Here is a 13,376-nt window from a genome sequence, read left to right as displayed (position 1 = left end):
CTCAGGCATGCATGATAGTTTCACAGTAATTTACATTCTACTAAGAGGCCAGATGTACTGGACCAGGGGTTCCCAACTTTGTGTCTATGGACTTCTTGGTTAATGATATTGGTCTATGGCTTAGAAAAGGTTGGAAGCCTCTGTGCTAGATTAATTACTTTTCAACTGTTGCCTGTAGTCTTTTAGCTATGGATAGTTCAAAGCAAAATAAAATAAGCAGAAGAGAATAAATGAAAGACTGTTCCAATGGGCATTCAACCAGTGCACAAAAGATAACAAACTGTTCAAATATAAAAATAAATACTAAAGAAGTAAGCAATCAATATCAAGAACATGAGATGAAGAGTCCCTGAAAGTGAGTCCATTGGTTGTAGGAACATCTCAATGATGGGGCAAGTGAGGTTGAGCAAGTTATCCTCTTTGGTTCAAGAGCCTGATGGTTGAGAAGTATTAACTGTTCCTGAACATGGTGGTGTGAATCCTGAAGCTTCCGTATCACCTTCCTGATGGCAGCAGTGAGAAGTGAGTATGATCTGGGTGATGGGGGTCTCTGAAGTTAGATTATGCTTTCCTGCAACAGTGTAGATGTGCTCAGAGGTAGGGAGGGCTTTACCCATGATGGACTGGGCCATATCAACCAATTTTTGCAGGATTTTCTGTTCTAGGTCATTGATGTTTCCATACCAGACTGTGATGCATCAGTCAATATATTCCTCACTACACCTCTATAGGTTTGTCAAATTGTCATGCTGAAATGACACAAACTCCAAAGGAAATAGAGGCATTGCTATGTTTCTTCATAATTGCACTTAGGTGCTGGGCTTTGGACAGGTCCTCCGAAATAATAACACAGGAATTTAAAGTTGTTGACCTTCTCCACCTCTGTTCCTCCAATGAGGACCGGATCATGGACCTGCAGGCTTCTGAGATGCTGGGCATCTCAAGAGGAAACTCTTGTTAATGAATGCTTTAGTTGATCTTTCACATGCACCTGCTGAGCTCTGCTACTGTTGAGGAACATCACCCATTAGGACCTCCTTCCCCAATAATAAGGAAACTGGAACTTCCTGATAGTCATGCAGAAAACTCCAGGATTCTAAGTTAGGCAGTAATCCTATTTGAAAGAGTGATTCCTCGTCGCTATTTTAAATGAAGTGGAACAAACACTGAAGAATTGCTTCATTCTTGTTAGGCTGGGACGGGTACTTCTTAGTTGTATTATTGTAAGCTGAACACTGGCTACTACTGATTAAGAATAATTTTGTTTTTACCTCTCAATTACCTCCTTGTGCTGGGTGGCTTACTTCATGGATGCCGTGAGTGCATATAATCTGAAGTCAATTTTCTATGTTTCTGTAAGGCAAAAGGAGCTAAATGTTTATCACATTTTAAAAGGAAGACAAATCAATCTTGCTTTTAGTTCTTGGGTAAATGCATTGCATTACATTCAGAACCAAGCAAGCTCTTTATTATGGCTTCCAATGGCTACACCCAGAGGGTCATGTTTAACACAGAATGATTCACTGCCATCCTCATTAAGGGAGCAATGAATGAGTATTATAACAACTTCTACCAACATATGTTATTAGCTGGTGCACTTTAAAATGCTAAATCTAATTGTATTTTCCAAAAGAAATATTGCATTCTTAACCCATGTGAAGCATTTGAAAAGAATCACTACAGAGAATATTTTGCAAAGAGAATTGTTGCTGTTTTACCAATAAAGCTGTTATCAGATTTAGTTCTCCCTGCCTTTCCTGGCAGCATTCTCCACCACTTTTGAAAAGATTGATTCACTGCAGGGCTATGGTTTAATAGCAATTGAATGCTCTTCATGTACTCAGACAAACACCCATTATTTACATGTGAGATCAAATGGTGTGTGTCAAGGGGTTTGCAATAATGGAGGAGCATTGGATCTAAGCCTAAAGCCAAACATTCCCTTGCCTCATCTAGCTTTAGCTGAAAAATTTGGCACCTGTGTTGCCATTCCCATCAAACAGACCTACAATTGAACCTTAGACTGTGGTTCAGGTCCTCATTTAAAAAAAAATTAATGATTAAATCCAATTTTGTATACTCAATATCTGAGCCGTAGTAGAGGAATAATTTACAATATATTGGTTTGGGCCAATGCCCACATTATTTAATCCAGTATCATCCAAAGAACTTTTGTAAGTGTGAGAAATTTATCAAATGTTTGGAAATTCATTAGATGATAATAAACATTAATCTATATTGTTCCTCAAAGGGACATGTGGTCAAAAATTTGACCCCTTTTAATTGAACAGTTATCACTTTTAAAGAAGAATGTAATTTGCCATATTTAATTTGTGTAATCAAATTTCTCAAACGGGATTCAAAAATGATGGTACATATTACAATAAAGATTATTACATACAAGGGGAAAATATATACTTTATGTAATATAATTTTCCATTAAACCAGTACTACAATTTGGGATTCAGATGCAGAGGAAATTGAATCAGTGAAATCTGATACTGATATATTTTTATTTGGTAAAAGTATCAAGGAATGTAAGATAGAATGGGATTGAGATGCAGATCAACCTTAATTGAATTGCATGGTGCACAGGTTTTACAGATCAAATTGTTTCCTACTTTTCCTAACACTGTTCTTTATTTGTCTATTCTCCCTGCTGTCATGCATTCTCAATGGGTAGAAAATCTAGATTTTCATCATTGACTCTTTCAGAGATGTTCTGCAACCCAGGAGGAGATAATGTTCTTTTGAACAATTTGATTTTTCTGCAAATGTCTTCTAACTTCAAAAATGTTGAGCCACTTGAAACAAAGGAAAAATTCATGAAAATTTATCTAAATGTCAAATGCATAGAGTACAACTTGCTGATAATTTAGTCCACTTAGCTGTGTATCTATAGTCTGCAATTGAGTTGATATATCCTTTCAGTGCACCAAGCACCAGATAAACCCCCCCCCACCCCCATATATTCATTATTGTTTAATAATACCATGAGGATATTTTAAAATTGATTTTTAGGCACTATAAATAATATATGCAGAAAGTTATTTTTGTTGCAGAGCTTTGCTAAGCTCCCCTGATAGCCTAGTTGGCAAAAGAGCTATTTGATGTAATACTCAGGAATCATGAAGTTGCAAGTTCAGTGTCTTTTCTGTTCTGAATTCACACATCCCAACTAAACAGTAAGAGGGACCTCCACAATTGGAATCAGCACTTCTGAGCTAAGAGGAAAGTAAATTGCTCAGGATTTCTACAGCCATATATTTTCCTAATGAACTAATAATGGTAATGTGCATTTATCTCAGCAACTGTTAGACAGGGCTTGCTGTTAACTCCAGAATCTTAGCTTTTAGCTTCATTGACATTAATTATAGATATGATCTGCAACTCAAGGTACTTGGCACAAGTGGAAAGTACAAACGTGTGGCTATTAGGTACTTTAATTCCAATGCCCTCCATAGTTGAGGTAATCTTCAAGGTTTTACTGCCCAGATCTGACCCAAGATGGATGATTACTAAAAGAGGACACCATGACATTGCTACATCAGCTGGTATTATAATACTCCTAAGAATCAACAACATCAGCAGTAGTGGAAAGTATTTATTTTATATGGAAAAGAATCTGATGTTATAAAGTTAATAATACTTTGAGAATGTCCTTCTGAATTTTGAATAATTGTATCTTAATTAATGCATCATTATTTTTTAATTTTCATTTTCCTCTGTCTAACAATTGTCCTTTCCTTAACCTTATACAAGATAAAATATTGGATATATTATTAGTCTTGTCCATTATGAAGTTTCTTAAATGCCAGAATTGTGTATCAAAAAATCTACTGCAGCATCCCATAATATCTCAATTGGCATCACCAGTGGTTAAGAACAGAAACTTATTGTATCCTTTCACTTCAGTTATCGATTTCTACCAAAACTAGAAATACTGCCTGCAATTGTGTAAATTTAAAGTTGAAGCACATATATCCAGAAATAATATTTCTGTTCGGTTATTTGGTCACTTCATAGCTCTTGGTCCATATATTTTTACTGCAACAGGCAATCTAAATTCTTTAAGTTTGACTTCCTTTGCAAGAGTCTATCCTTCAATCAGCACACACAAAATATTGGAGGAACTCAGCAGGCCAGGCAGCATCTGCGGAAAAGTGTACAGTCTATGTTTCAGGACGAGGCCCTTCTGGCAAAGGGTGGTGCTTGAATTTCCAGCATCTGCAGATTTTCTCTTGTTTATCCTTTAATCAGTTTAATTTTGAACACGTCTTCATAATAGCTGTAGAGGGTAAAATGAATGCAGCAAAATACAGGGAAATCATGGAGGAAAACCTGATGCAGTCTGCAAGAGAACTGCAACTTGGGAGGAGATTTGTTTTCCAGCAATAGAATGACCCCAAAGCTACACAAGAATGGCTTAAAAACAACAAAGTTAATGTCGTGGAGTGGCCAGGTCAGAGTCCAGACATCAATCCAATTGACAAATTTGTGGCTGCACTTGAAAAGGGCTTTTCATACAGTCCCCATGCAATCTCACAGAGCATGAGCAGTTTTGTAAAGAAGAATGGGGAAAAATTGCAGTATCCAGATGTGCAAAGCTGATAGAGACCTATCCACACAGACTCAAGCTGACAAAGGTGCATCTACTAAATGCTGACTTGAAGTGGGTAAATACATATGCAATTAATTATTTTGTATTTTTTGTTTCCACTTTGTAGGTATCTGTTCTCACTTTGACATTCATGAGTCTTTTTCTGTTGATCAGTGTCAAAAAAAGCCAAATTAAATCCATTATGATTCAATGTTGTAAAACAATAAGACATGAAAATTTCCGGGGGGTGGGGGGGCGGGAATTGTTTTTGTAGGCACTGTAAATGCTGTTTGCAGGCCAAACAGAAGGAATGAATATAGTATGGATTGTAATGCCAAGTATGCTTTAAAGACATTGAATTACCTCTAAGCAAATTATTCTGGATGTTGAGATGAGATTTACCTGTTACCATGAGTATCATTTGGTGAGGTAACTTAGAAATATCATGGTAAGTGAACACTATGGTTCTTATCGTGGAAGAACTCTCAATTCCATCTGAGGAATACCATTCAAAACATTTGAGCTAGCATGTATTATTGTTGACCTAAAAATAATCTAACAAAATCTAAGAATCTACAAAAAGTATGTAATAAAATTACCGTTAGTCCAATAAGTCCTGGAGGTCTGAAAGGCAGCTCCTTAATCTTTGTGTTAATATGCATAAATTACATGCTGAGATGCTGGCAATCTCCTCAGTATAGTAGCAATGAGTTACGTTAGTATATCATGTGTCCTTGCTGTTTTTTTTTAGGTGTAGTGAACTGTGCATCTGAGACAATGTACTCTACTTTCTATTGTTCATTGATAGTTTAAGTAAGCGTTCCTCTGGTACACAGATGCTACAGCAACTCTCCAATTGTCACCATTTATCATAGTAAAGATGATGCTAAGCTTGAGCATTTCATTGGGACTACTAATGGCTCACATCAATTGGGAGAAACAAAACATATTCCAAAGAGGGAAGAACAGCATATGTACATTAAGTGCCTGGTATACAGTCCAGCAATGACTCAGTACATGAAATATAGAAAATTGGTGTAATTACTTGGACCTAATTTTATTACCTATAGTAACACTGGGAAACAGTAGTTGACTTATACTATCCACTGGCATTAAGTATAGGAGCTGGGAAGTCATGTTGACGTCATATAAAATGATGGTGAAACCACACTAGAAAGAGAGCAGAAAATATTTACAAGGATGTTGCCTTGACTTGGGAGCCTGAATCGGAGGAGAAGCTGTGTAGGATAGGACTTTAGTCCCTGGAATATAGAAGACTCGAGATTTAAAAAAAAATTAAAGATTAGCTTCACTTGTCACATGTACATCAATGCATACAGTGAAATGTGTTGTTTGTTTCAAATCAAATCAGCAAGGTTTGTGCTGGGCAACCTGCAGGTCTGGTCGCACTTCTAACACAAACATAATGTGCCCACAACTCAGTAACCCTAACCTTATGTCTTTGGAATGTGAGAGGAAACCAGAGCACCCAGAAGAAATTCACGTGGTCACAGGAGGGTGTACAAACTCCTTACAGACAGCAGTGATCGCTGGTGCTGTTAATTGATTATGCTAGCCACTACACTCCCATGCCACCTGGGTACCTTGTTATGCCAAGACTGAGAGGATAGATATATATAAAATTATGAAGGCATAGTCAGGATTGGGGGGGGGGGGAAGAAGAGGTTTAAAATCAGAAGCAAGAGCTTTAGAAGGGACATTGCAGGCAGCTACCTTACGCAAAAGTTGGCAAGTATTTGGAATAAGCTGACATAAATAGTGGTTAAGCACACTAACAACATTTAAAAGCCATCTAGACCAGTGTATGGATAGGAGAAGTTCAGGGTGCTATGGGACAAACATGGCAGACGGAACAAGCTCACCAGTCAACACAGTCACCATTGACAGGTTTGGTCGTAGCACTTGCTTCCTTGTGATGTGATACTGTGTCAAGGAAACACTGACATTACCATTTCATATATTCCTTGAGCCCTACTAGGAGCAACTTAAAGTAATTTTCTGTCAAAATCTGGCTCTGTATGCTTGAGAAAGATATTTGTGTTCAGCCGACTTAAAATCAACAGCATTCACCCACTTACGTGCTAACAGGTTTGGGATTCATGCATGTGCTGGCAGAAGCCAGAAGACCCAAACATCTTAAACCTACCGGTATGTCCTTTTGGTTTTAGTATCCCATCCCTGTGAAAATGACTATGTACTTTCACCCTATCTATACCTTCATGATCCTACAGTACCATGCAAAAGTCTTAGGCACACGTAAAACTATTCTGTAAAGCAAAGAAGCTTTCAAAAGTAATGAAATGAAAAGTTTTGGATATCAAAAAATTACTATACAGAGCAGTAAACAGTAAAACAAAACTAAATCATATCAATATTTGGTGTGACTGCCCTTTGCCTTTAAAACTACATTGATTCTTTAAGGTGCACTCTGGAAGCCATACCATCTGAAAGTATATACTTAAAAAAAATCTACTGTGCCTAAGACTTTTGCAAAGTAGTGTATATACATTATCAGGTCAGCTGTGAACTTTGAAGTGGCAATTCCCCATCACTTCCATTACAGAATCCAGGTTAGGTCTGATGCAGGAATCCATTTACTTGAATATAGAAGACAGCTGTGAGGGGCTAAAATAAGTTTTAATTAAATCATATTTTTGTGTTAGTTACTGAAATGTTTTAATTGTTCCTGTTAAATATTTGAAGTTTACTTTAAATGCTCTGCTCTAAATTTATGAAACAAAATGATGTAAGTATTTTAAACATTTGTCATTCCTGAATATTTTGAATACATTGAATGATAGGAACTTTTGAAGCTTTTGATAACTAATACTGACATTTAAATCTGGGAGTTTAGTTTAGCTGCCTGGTGAACATTTTTCAGCTGTGTTGCGGATTGAGTTTGCTCTGGACTGAAGCCCCTCCTCTGTACCTTACCATCTAGCATTAAAGGATATATCCAGAGAAGTCCTTGCTGAACACAAAGCCTTAACACAGACTATGGAGTAGCCATTGGTTTGCCACTTGCCATGGAGAGGTTTGCTATAATTAAGGACAAGCTTTGAATACAGGATATAAGCAAGCTTGGGCAACTAAGGCTTGTCAGTTTGTCAAAAAATGCTAATTTTCTGCAATGCACTTTAGGCTATTCTATTCTTAAATTGTCATCACAGAACCATTGACAATTTAGTTGTTTGCCAACCTTTATAGAACCAGTTTTAATTTGTTTTTAATAATTGTTCCATATGAAATGTCATGACAAATTTATAAACTTATTATGGAAATATATGCAAGCAAAATATCAAATGTTAGAGAACTTTCAAAATCAAATGAATATTTGATATGAATATTTGATAATGCAAATACTATGTCAATAATATTATTTTGGCATTAACATCTTAAAAGCTTGCAATTATTAGCTGTCTAATTAAATGAGAATTGGTTTATTCATGCTATCTAAATCTTAGCTATTGTTTTAGAAACACTGGGCTCTGGAATAATAGTAGTCAGGCTGATTCAGTGGCACAGTCTCTCCTGTAATTACTTTTGAGTTATACTGTGTGTCAGAAAATCATTAAAGGAAGAAAAAATGGGCTTGTGGGAGGGTGCTACATGTCCAGACTCGAATAAAACCTGATGTTGTCAATATTTCAGAGGCAAGGTACAAGATGACAACCCATTGGCAATGAATTACTAGTCCTAATTAGTTTAGCCACAATTTACCAGTCAGTGACTGCATCAAAGCTTTTACAGTTCTGGCAGCCCTGAAGACCGGATTTTTTTTTGTTACCTTGTGATTATGAGAACAGATTGATTGCATACCATTATGCAAATATCAAGAGACTGTATTATCTAGTTTCATGTTGCATTCAATCTGTTTCCATTTCTATCATTTGAAATGACAACAGTAAGACTGGGCCATTAGCACTACATTGTCATTATATTTTTTTATGTTTTACAGAAACCTGTCAACGCGGAACTGAAACAGTAAGTAGATGACATATCTTCTTCAGTTACTTGGTACTAGCTGTAATCGAAGGCAAAAAGGAAAATATTAAAAATAGTTATCTTTCAAAAAACAACAAACCCATTCAAAGTAAACAAGATAAAACTTGTAATGAAAAAGGCCTATCAGTTTACCAAGGCTGTTCCATTTTGAACTGATAAAGTTAATTTTGATTGGGCAGTATTGTAAACAAGGTGATTGATAGACTGGTTATCATTTGTATATCTCAATGGCATTGAATATTGGAGAAGCTATCATAGAGGCTTGTTCGTTCATTATGTGCCATATTTTGTGACGTGGGCGATCATGGTCTTTTCACCACCATGATCGTCTTGGCAAATTTTTCTACAGAAATGATTTGCCTTTGTCTTCTTCTGAGCATTGTCTTTACAAGCCAGCCATTATCAATACTCTTCAGAGATTCTCTCTGAATCTGATAATACAGTCAGTCAGTCAGTCCAATACAGCCCATTTATTTTAATAGCAACAGCCAGCTTGCCTTCTTGTCTGATTATCATACTGTACCTGGCCTCCTTCCTTTCCCCAGCATTTTAAGGTCTCTTACACAAATTTGAGCCGATTTTGGATAGAATCATTCATATTTAAACAGGTCTAAAGAATTGTGATCCTCTGTTTGAAGAATGGTTCAGCAGGTGCCAACATCTGTTCAACACCTCACACTATTGTATTATCTAGTGCATCAAAGAGTGACCTTTAAGTGCATGCTTCGAAGCAGGAAGCACAAGATCGAAAGTTAGCTTGGGTTGACACACTGTCATCCTGAACTTGGCCAATAGAAGTATCACATTGTATGATTTTTAATACAGTATATTATTTTCACAAATCACTGTAATGATAAACTAAGTGGCCAACTTATACCATGCACCTTGTTGTTTCATCCACAAGATACAAGCTACATTTCATCATCTATATGAATTTCCCTTAACTTCCCATGTCCATATAGCGGAATGTACAAAGACTTGGATATTCCCTTTTCATCAAGAGATTATGTTGATTCCCAATGAATATGGAGACAAAGAAGAACAAATACCCTTTGCACTGAGTTTTCACCTCCTTAACATTAACTTGCAAATTTCTCATCTTTGCTAATTACATGCATACCTACTTGTTATTTCAGTAAGTTATATTTGCAGCCAGAAGGTTCCTAAAGGATGCCGGGAAGAAGTTTCAAATGGAAGTTATTGCTACCGTGTCTTTCCTTCTAGACACCAGATTTGTTTCCCTCTGGGATGTAAGCATTTAAATGTGACACTGTCAGACACTTACTTCCAATAGTTTGTGAGTGAGGCAGGATTTGCAAGAAGTAATTTGTTTCTCAACAAACAAAGCCAAACAACTTGGTAGCATCATGTATTAAAAGCATATGTTAGACAATGGCCTGCAAAATGTAGTTAAAGTACTTCTGTGAGATGCATCATAACATCTTCTTCAAGCTGCAGTGAAAGAAAGATATTTACTTACAAATTCTATATATAGAACCAAACCTAGTGCTGACAATGCCATGGTCTCTCAGCAGGGGATAATTACCTCAACATAATCATCAGGACCAGAATGATTATTGATACAAATGTATGTTTTAAGGGAAGCTGCACAGGTGATATGATAAATTCTGTCCTTGCTGTTCCATGTAAATTAGTGGAAATATTAAGGCCTGAATTCTAGATGGAATTGAAATGAGGAAATTGCTATCATTTAAAGACAATTAAATAGCTTTAAATGATAGCTGCAGTATATAAGTGTTTCTGGGTAGACTTGTAACGATACTCTAAATGATCCTCCACGCCCATACATTATTAAACTCAGTTTGAAAACCACTGTATATCACTTATGCCTTAATCAGTTTTCTTCCAAATATTTCATCAGAGACACCTTTGAATTTGCCGAACAATATTCATCTTTATTATTTTACTGAGCAACTTCATTTATTCTATTTTGTTCATAAATATCAAAACAATATAATGTCCCATGTAGCAAAGACCAAACAATTAAAATATTTCTCAAATTACGTCATAATGACAATCAGTCACTTATTCCAGCTTCTTAGTCATTTATAAGGCCAATAATTTTAAATGGTGCAATTTCTGATCCCATTACATTTAATTATTTTCTATGCATGCAGCATATCTGAAAAAGAATGTCTGTTCATTTGTATTCTGGCAACTCACAAAATTGGAAATAAAACAAAGAAACTTAAAAATTACCCAAATCTGAATCTTTAATTTGCTGTTTGTTGTTCATCTGTGTATTTATCCCTTAAGGATGTCAGAAAGCTGCAACATATACAGGATAAGAAACCAAAAAAATATTAATGCTAGAAAAGACTTCTAAAGTTTCAATATTGACTTGCGTGCATTTCATTTACCAATAATTAAAAGGATGTTTAATGTTTGATGCACAAGGCTCAAGAAAGAAATTAATCCTGAAAGTATCTTTTGGCACAGCTTGATTAAATTATATGTAATGTGGGAAAAAAATTAGTGTGTAATATTGGTGTTCAAAAAGAAATTTCAATGGAAATTAAATAAAAGTGTTTGAACTATAGCCAGGGATTCCTCTGGGAATAAATTTGCAGCCATTTGTTTTTGAAATTGTTTTGCTGTGATAGTTGTACTTTTGAACACCTATTGGCGCTATTGAATAGCTTGTTCAGCTGCACCCTAACTTAACTGCCATTAGCTGGCTCAGTTTATTTGAAATAACATAAAAATACATCAGGCTTCTTTATATTCACAGTATATCTGATGTTGTGTTTATATTTATACATTCATCTACATACTGTGCAAAAGTGTTAGGCACATACGTATAGTTAATGTGCCTAAGATTTTCACACAGTTCTGCATTGTCAACATTGAGTGGAAGCAAGTTTGCAAATCCAGCAGGAGCAAAGGATGTTGGGAATAGTGAGGGTGGAGCACTGCTGAATGGCCAGAGATGGGGGAGGATGAAGCAGGTGCAGACACGCTCAGCCCTGAGACACCAGGCAAGGTAAATCGATTCCAAACAATTGGTTTATTGAATATTACAGAATGTCTCTCTCGTATTTCCACTTCCTCCTTGCTCCATTCCCCTTTTCTCAACCATGATTTTTCTCTCTCCACCCGTTTCCCAATCTCAGTTCACATAAAAGACCCAAATCAGAATCACTTTTATCATCGCTCTCATACAACGTGATATTTGTTTTTTTGCAGCAGCAGCAGAACAGTGCAATATGTAAACAGGGCACAGTTTTAAGATGCTTGGAAGTAGGAGATGACAGAGAGTGGCGAGTGCATGGAATAAGTTGCCGGCAACAGTGATGGGAGGCGAATACAATAGGGTCTTTTCAGAGACTCCAGGACAGGTACATGGAGCTCAGAAAAATAGAGGGCTATGGGTAACTCTAGGTAATTTCTAAAGTAAGTACATGTTCGGCATAGCATTGTGGGCCGAAGGGCCTATATTGTGCTGTAGGTTTTCTATGTTTCTAAAATTACTACAGTACTATGCAAATGTCTTGGGCAACCTAGCTGTAGATGTGCCCAAGTCTCTTTCTCTCATCCTGCACAGATAGTTATCCTTCAAAAATAATGGTAATTGCAGGATTATTTCACGTACTTCAGCTTCCTCACTTTGGTAAATGTAGCAAGAAATAGAAGAGAAGCCACCTACCCAAAAAGTGGTCTTTGCAAGTTCAGGGCCTGTTCAGTGCCGCTTTCACTTTTTCAGGGGAATGTTTGGCATGTCACTAAACACTCATGCAAACTTCCACGGACGTAAGTTGAAAGTATCCTGACTAGTTGCTTCATGATCTGATGCAGCAATTCAAATACACAGAGATGTAAGAACCTCTAGAGAGCAGTGAATTCTGCCCAGCATCTCAATGGCAAGTCCCTCCCTACCACTGGTAATGTCTAGAGCAGGCACTGCCTCAAGAAGACCACGTCCATCATCAATGGTACCCACCATCCAGCCATGACGTTTTCTCAGGGGTTCCATCTGGATTGCAGTCCTGCACCACCAGCTTCAAGGACAGCTATATCCTTTGAGCCATTCAGTCTTGAAGCACCTGGCATAATCCTAAACACTAGAGTTTAGCAGCACTATGGGCATTTTGAATATTTTACTCTAAAATGGACTTCTTTTTGTTCTATTTGTGTTTCTGCTTATAAAATTTGTGTACAATTTATGCTAAAAATCTGTTTTTCTTGTGAATGTTGTTTATGTACCTGTAACACTGCTGCAAGTAAATTTTTGTTGAATCTGTGCATACAAATACTCATGCATTTGACAGTAAACTTGACTTTGACTTTGTTTCCAATTGGTAAGACCTCACTTTAGTTGAAGAGTAGATGGAACAAGCAGTCTAAAACCACCTGGAGGGCAGATCTATCACCAATCTCTCGGGTATGTTCATGAACTGACTTTCACTGAGATTACAGCACTCCTTTGATTTGATTAGAATCTTCATTATTTCTGTTGACTTATCTGCATCATCATAGCTTACAGGCATTAACTGTCTTCTGTTTTGTCTTTGCGGGTATCAAGAAAGAAACTGCTTAGAAAGTGCATAGAGTTTATGCCTCCCCAGGAGAGAATCCCATGGAGAGCAAGAAACTTGAGGAGCCGAAGGGGGTCATAAGGGTGAAAAGAGGAGGGGAATGATGTTGGTCAGAGTTCACCCTTGTACCTGACACCCTGCAGGATCATCTCAGACACCAACACCACAAAGGATGAGCACATGTAGTTGGGTGT

At 36.9% G+C, this 13,376-nt stretch overlaps 1 protein-coding gene across 5 annotated transcripts in view; it reads left to right on the top strand.

The window, feature by feature from the left end:
* The window catches only part of tenm1 (teneurin transmembrane protein 1), a 2,244,326-nt gene that overhangs the window by 460,856 nt on the left and 1,770,094 nt on the right, over positions 1-13,376 (top strand). For all 5 annotated transcript variants that reach the window (XM_073058035.1, XM_073058034.1, XM_073058032.1 and 2 more), the window contains exon 2: positions 8,580-8,605. The gene's annotated coding sequence lies outside the window, so the exon portion shown is untranslated. The remainder of the gene's footprint in view (positions 1-8,579; positions 8,606-13,376) is intronic.

The sequence above is a fragment of the Hemitrygon akajei genome, chromosome 10 (genome assembly GCF_048418815.1).
Source record: "Hemitrygon akajei chromosome 10, sHemAka1.3, whole genome shotgun sequence".
NCBI classification, from domain to species: Eukaryota; Metazoa; Chordata; class Chondrichthyes; order Myliobatiformes; family Dasyatidae; genus Hemitrygon; species Hemitrygon akajei.
The sequence above is the reverse complement of the archived record's forward strand: the minus strand, read 5'-3'. Positions and strand labels throughout refer to the sequence as shown.